This window comes from Nicotiana attenuata, chromosome 6, assembly GCF_001879085.1.
Source record: "Nicotiana attenuata strain UT chromosome 6, NIATTr2, whole genome shotgun sequence".
NCBI classification, from domain to species: domain Eukaryota; kingdom Viridiplantae; phylum Streptophyta; class Magnoliopsida; order Solanales; family Solanaceae; genus Nicotiana; species Nicotiana attenuata.
In genome coordinates, this window is record NC_031994.1 from 4,435,415 (window position 1) to 4,442,945 (window position 7,531).

The following is a 7,531-nucleotide window of genomic DNA, read 5'->3' on the forward strand; positions in this document are numbered from 1 at the left end:
GCTCAGGTTACCATCAGTTGAAGATTCGGGAGCCAGATATCCCGAAGACTGCCTTCAGGACTCGATATGGCCATTACGAGTTCCTTGTCATGTCATTTGGGCTGACCAATGCCCATGCAGCTTTCATGCACTTGATGCACAGCGTATTCAGGCCATATCTTGACTCGTTCGTGATTGTTTTTATTGATGATATTCTGGTGTGTTCCCGGAGTCGGGAAGATCATGAGCAGCACCCGAGGATCGTGCTTCAGACCTTGAGGGAGAAGAAATTATATGCAAAGTTCTCAAAATGTGAGTTTTGGCTGAGTTCTGTGGCATTCTTAGGCCACGTGATTTCTAGGGAGGGTATTCGGGTGGATCCGAGGAAGGTAGAGGCCGTGCAGAGTTGGCTTAGGCCGTCCTCAGCTACAGAGATTCGCAGTTTCCTTGGCTTGGCGGGTTACTACCGTCGTTTGTGGAGGGATTTTCATCGATTGCTGCCCCTATGACTAGATTGACCCAGAAGGGTGCCCCATTTCAGTGGACAGAGGAGTGTGAGGTGAGCTTTCAGAAGCTCAAGACAGCTTTGACTACAGCCCCAATCTTGATGTTGCCTACCGGTTCGGGGTCTTATACTGTCTATTGTGACGCCTCGAGAGTTGGCCTTGGAGTAGTGTTGATGCAGGACGGTAGGGTGATTGCCTACGCGTCCAGACAGTTGAAGATACATGAAAAGAATTACCCTGTCCACGACCTTGAATTAGCTGCCATTGTTCATGCCTTGAAGATCTGGCGTCATTCCTGTATGGTGTGCCTTGTGAGATCTATACTAATCATCGGAGTTTGCAACACTTGCTCAAGCAAAAGGATCTCAATATGCGTCAAAGGANCCAGAATATTTATGCCCACTTTTGTTACAGTAGTGACATTTAGCCGCAGAGTTTCAGGTCTTTCATAAGCATTGGAACTAGCTATCATGAGATTAGCTGATTCCGTTCCAGTTGACTTGTAAGTCGACTGGTCCGACCGACTGGTCGATTTAGTTCTGATTGGTTCCTTTCCAGTTGACTTGTAAGTCGTCTGGTTTGACCTAACAGAACTGTGACTGGTGGATTTGCGCAAGCTGTTAAGCTGCATTTGCAATTCCTCAAACTCTTCTTGAAGTACGTCCTTTTCAATTTCACATACTTCATGTTTGAGTTTCCAGTCTTTGATTTCCATAGTGAGTCTCTTAAGCTCATTCATCATTTTTTGAGACTCTTTTAAGGTGGAATCAAGAATGTCCTGCAATTCATTACATCTATCACAGTCATAAGATCTTACCTCGCTAGTTTCTCCTCTTGCCATAAAACAGTTTTCATCGTCTGAATCATCTTCATCTGTCCAGCATCCTCAAGTTTTGTTGATCTCATTTTCTAGGATTGTCATGAAGCAGAGATTTGCTATTTCTTCAAGGTCTGAGTCATCCTCATCGCTCCAGCTTCCAAATGATTTGTTTTTGTTTAATCCTCTAGAGATCTTCCTTTTCAGTTCTGGACACTCCGCTTGGATGTGTCCAAATTTTCCACATTCGTAGCATTTTCCATCATTCTTATCTTGTTTGTTGTATTGTCTAGATCTTCTTGGTGGAAATCTCCGTTTCTTTGTATTTCTATATCTTCTCATCAGTCCATCCATGTTTCTAGACATCATAGCAATTTCTTCTTGTAGGGCTTCAGGATCATCAATTTCATTTTCAGCCGCTTCAGTAGTAGTTTTGAATGCAACACTTTTCTTTTTCTCCTCTTGATTTGTCTTTTTTCAGGTGTGTTCTTTCAAAAGCAATGAGCTCTCCTCGAAGTTCATCATATGATAACTTGTTAAGATCTTGAGATTCCAGGGTGACCACTTTGGTCTGCCAAGTGGTTGGTAGAATTCTGAGAATTTTCCTAACTTGATCTCCATTGGTGTAAGGTTTGCCAAAAGCTTTCAAGTCGCTGATTATCTTACTGAACCTGGCAAACATTTCTTCGATGGATTCTCCTTCCTTCATTGAGAACAGTTCATAGTCGTGAACTAGCATATTGATGTGAGTTTCCTTTACTTTGCTGGTACCTTCGTAGGTAACCTCAAGTTTGTCTCACATCTCTTTGGCTGTATCACAGCTAGATATTTTCTCATATTATTCACTACTTATCGCATTGTGAAGCAGATTTCTTGCCTTGTGATTTATTTGGACAACTTCCAGTTGTTCTTTTGTGTATGAGTCTATGTCATCAGGATCAGTGAGTGGTGGAGTGCTGGCAGGCAGTGGATAGTTTCCCTTCTTGATAACTCTCCACACCTTGACGTCGTATGCCTTGGTGAAGATTTCCATTCGAATTTTCCAGTGGGAAAAATGTTTTCCATTGAAGTAAGGTGGCCTTACTTGTGAAGTTCCTTCCTGAAAGAGAGCTCCTATGATAACCTGATTTGCCATGATCTTTTTCTCACAAGCTGTTAAGCAGAAAACAAAAGTGTGAGCCTTGCTCAGATACCAATTGAAGGTACAAGAAGGGGGGTGAATTGTAGATAATTAATGTTAATCGTTAACAAGTTGACTTAAAACTTAAGTAGTCGACTAAACATGGCAATCTTGCAGATATAGTAATTCAAGGTAATAAGCAAAAACTAAACGCAAAAATTTAATGACACCAGGAATTTTTATACTGGTTCGGATTCAATGTGAATCCTAATCCAGTCCCCTTGGGTTGCAAGGGATTTCTCTTCAAGTGAATAAGTTTTCTTTCGAGTACAGATTTGATGTATGTCGCTCAGTTTCTCTAACACTCGTTTGATACAATGCCTCACTAGTTGTATGCCCTCTTTCTATCCCTGACTTGTTACACAACAGATCTATATAGGCTACTATGCTTGTTTGCAGTAGGATGAAGAGAGTTATTTTGGTATGATCAAATTATACTAAGGATGGAGTTACACTGTGAATTTATACAAGGATCAATGGTGAAGGCTTGTCAACCCAAGGGTTTTGATCCTTCGAAAGAGTTGATTCTTTCCAAGAATAAAGAACTATCCGTTGATTCTCTTCAGACCTTTTCCTTCGGCAGATAACGGGTTTGATGGGATTCTTCCTTGATTGTTGGACCTTCCAATCTTGACCACCGTCCGGATCTTCTAGCTTTAATAGTTCTTCAGTGATTTGATCTGACTCGTCAATCACAGATTGCATTGAATCTTTATTCCATTATGGCAGATTTGATTTCCCAAAATCATGGAGCTAATCCTGATTTGCTGATGTAGTACTGTTTCTTTCCTTGTACATCGTAAGTATTTTAGGCAGCTTCCCTTCTGAATGATTTCCTTCCTTGTTCGACATAGCCGTTCCAATAGTTCCTTTTTACTTCTTTGAACTCCTGCACATGCATATTAATTGCATCATTAAAATATGATCTAACAAATGCTTGTTGTTATGATTGATAAAAGGATTTAAAATAAACTAGGTAGGAGTTTATGATTTGTGGCTTTCCTAACTTCTACGAGTAGGCGCCATCACGACCCCTGAGGGTGGGGGAAATCCGGGTCGTGACAATGTCGTGCCACCATCTGTGAGTGTTAATGCATTAAGGGTGATGCCGTGCCATGATTTGAGAGTTAATGCACGAAGGGTGATGCCGTGCCATGATTATGAGAGTTAATGCACGAAGGGTGATGCCGTGTCGTTTCTGTTGTTTCTTATAGTGAGGACGAGAGTAAAAGCACAAAGGATGATGTCGTGCATGTGTTACTATATCATTGTTTCTGTTGGTGCAAATATGGTGTTTACTATGCTTCTCCATTGAATTACTGTCAGAACTTGATATTCCCCGCAGCATATTCCCCTTCCCGTCTTTATCTGTTAAATTCCTGTTATTATTGTTTTCTCGTACATGATTTAACTGCACAGGTTTATTTTGATGTCGTGTCCTAGCCTCTTCACTACTTCACCGAGGTTAGGCTCGACACTTACCAGTACATGGAGTCGGTTGTACTAGTACTGCACTCTGCACTTTCTGTGCAGATTTCAGTGCCGGACCTCGTGAGTAGAGTTTGGGTTGTTACCTTCAGTCCACAGGAGACCCAAGGTAGATCTGCTGGCGTTCGCAGACCTTGGAGTCCCCTACCTCCCCATTTTGGATTTCCTATCTCTTTCTATTTTGAGAACAGATGTATTTCTTTTAAACCAATATCTATAGAATTTCTTAGACATTCGTGGATTGTGACACCAGATCATTGGGGTAGTCATGTATTAGAGTTGTTGAACTGTTATAACACTTCCGCAGTTTATCTCTGTTTGGTTTTAGCTATTATTTGTTTCTGTTTTGGTTAATGATTAATGTAGTAAAACTGTATATGTCGGCTTGCCTAACTTTCAAGAGTAGGCGCCATCACGATCCCGACGGTGGAAAATCCAGATCGTGACAATAAGGTACCACATGACCATGATAGTAAGGTGTATAAAGTATGTTAAAAGGGGTAGTATTTTAAGTAATTTGAGATAATTCTTAATTATGTGAATAATTGTGTAATTAATAATTTTTAGTGGGAAATTAACTAATTAATTCAAATCTTTGGATAAAGTTTTAACGTGGCAGCCAAGGCCTTACCTAATGGTGACTCCTTGGTCTATAAGATAGGTGGCATAATTAGGAAATTCTTTGGCCAACTAAGCCAAAAAGTGGGGCACACACCCCAAGATTTTAAGAACATCTTCCTACATCATTATGGGGGAGGGTATGTGCTAAGTAACGATTGAATTCGTATGAAAATTTCATAACACTACAGCAGCATGAGATAGAATTTTAAGAGAGCACGGTACAATCTTTCTCAAGAATATCATACTCATGTTTTCTTAGAGGTTTTGCAGACGGTGTCCTGTGTATAGTTTTAGGTATGACATGTCAACGGCCTTGTCGGCCCCTATGTATCTATATAAATCTTTTTGAATTAGTTATGTGAGTTAAGCTCTAATATTGTTACTTATATATATAGATGTGTCCTATCATGGCCCGTGACGAGTCTTATAGTAAAGAAGGATAAGGTACAAGGTGGTCGGTTGAGTAGGCACCGGGTGCCAGTCGTGGCCCTCCGATTTGGGTCGTGAAAAACTTGGTATCAGAGAGGATCTCTCCTAGGGTTGTCTGCAAGCCGTGTCTAGTAGAGTCTTATTTATAAATGTGTTGTGCACCATGTTGTATAAACAGGAAACTACAGGGCATTTAGGGACCGGTTACCCTTCCTTCTTGATATTAATCGTGCAATAGAGCATGGTCATAGGGAATAAAGCCCTTGATCTTTGACTTGTTTTATATATACAGTGATGCCTATGACCAGGAAAGCTACAGCATGAGTAGAGCACCAATGTCTAGTGAGGGCCAGAGTGAGGCCCCGAGGGGAAGTGTGACACCCTCGAATAGTTCTCCAATTTTGCCAGCACCTGAGGAGATGAAGAGGAACCCAATACCTCCACCTATTTCTCATGATGTGGATATGGATATGCGGAGTTCAGTACGGTTGTTGACTAGATTTGTAGCCGCTCAGGCTCAGCGCCAGGTAGGTACATGCGTTGGTACGTTGACAGGGTTGTTAGCGCGAGAGTTAGAGACTTCTTCAACCTGCACCCTCCAGTATTTACTGGATCCAACAAGGATAAGGACCCGCAAAACTTTATTGATAAGATGCAAAGGACTTTGAGGGTGATGCATGCATCAGACACTGAGTCAGTAGAGTTGGCCTCTTACCGATTATGGGATGTTGCGGTTTAGTGGTATGAAACTTGCGAATTGTCTAAAGGGACAAATGCACCTCCAGCAGTATGGGAAGAGTTCTCAGGGGCTTTCTTGTGTCATTACTTGCCGGCAGAGATTCGTCATGCAAGGGTAGACAGGTTCTTGGCTCTTAAACAAGGGAATATGAGTGCGCGGGAGTATAGTCTCCAGTTTGATTCCTTGGCGAGGTATGCCCCCTCGATTGTGGCTGAGATGAGTGACCGAGTGCATCGATTTGTGGTAGGACTTGGGCCGCACCTGATTAATGAGTATTTCACAGCTGCTCTGCTTGATAGTTTGGATATTTCCCGCATCCAAGCTTATGCTCATAATTTGGAGGATCGGAAACAGCAGCAATACGATAATCGTGATGAGGGTCAGTGTAAGAAGGCTAGGTCTGCTAGACAACCTGAGGATTTTCTGGGCGATCCTATGCCACCATATCCTGTTGATTGTGTCCGATAGTTGCAGAGGCCGCATTATGAGGGATCTGTCTATTCTGAATCAAGTCAGGGCTCGAGAACTTTGGGTTTTAAGAATCTGAGAGATTCAGCGCAGATGAGGGCGCCTCCTTCGCAGTGCAGTAAATGCGGTAGAGCTCATTCTGGATAATGTCGTCAGGTTTCTAATGTATGTTATACCTGTGGAGACCCTAGTCATTACATGAGGGATTGTCCTATGAAGGACAGAGGCGGGATGGTTCAGCCCACCAGATCTATAACAGTCTCCTCCTCTTCAGTACGCCCTCTAGAGCGAGGCCCTCAGGCATCAGCTGGTAGAGGTAGAGGCAGGGGTGGAGCATCTAGCTGCGGCGGTAGTCAGAACTGCATGTATGCTTTGGCAGGCCATCAGGACCTATAGGCTACACCGGATGAGATGTCAGGTATTATGACTATGGGTAATGTTCGGTCTTATTGACGCAAATTGCCTAGTTAATATGATTAGTATAAGAGTGAGTTGGCATTACGTCTGAAGGATTGAGGGAAACAAAGGCTAGCTTGAAAGAAAAGTAAGAACCCGAAGACAGTGGACTAAGGGATGAGAGGGGAGTAACCTAGGACATTAAGAAGTTAGAACTCTGATAACTCTAACGCCCAAGGGAGGAAACAGCATATAGTACGCAAGATTTTGGGAAAGTTAGTATAATGGAATAGAAAGTTATGAACCCGGTTATTAAGATTACAACTAGTAGGTGTCAGCGCCTAGAAGATAGATTAACAGAATCGTGGGTGACGAATGGATTAGGAAGTAGTTTTATGGAGGGACGATGCCCTGACCCCGTGAGAGCCTGATATTTGTTTCATTGGAGTATAGCCTAGGAAGGTATATACATTTATAATTGATGAGTATGTTATGTACATCTTGTAAGTTTAAATATTTTAGGACGAATGTTTCTAGGGGGGGGGGGGAGGATGTTACATTTTGCATTTTCGTACGTTAAAGTTTCGTCGTAAGTTAACTAACGTAGATCTGGGAATGAGATTATTTTGAGGTTATAAGCATTTGTGCCATTTATAACAGACGATAAGTAAGTGCCATGAAGGTTAAAGGGTAAACGAATCAAAGAAAATGAGTTTCGTTGAAGGTTGTCAATTTTGGGATAAAATACGGTCCGAGCTATAATATCCGATATTTATGGACTACTGCCATACAAGGTACCACATGACCATGATAGTAAAGTGTATAAAGTATGTTAAAAGTAAGTAGTATTTTAAGTAATGTGAGATCATTCTTAATTATGTGGATAATTGAGTAATTAATGAATTTTA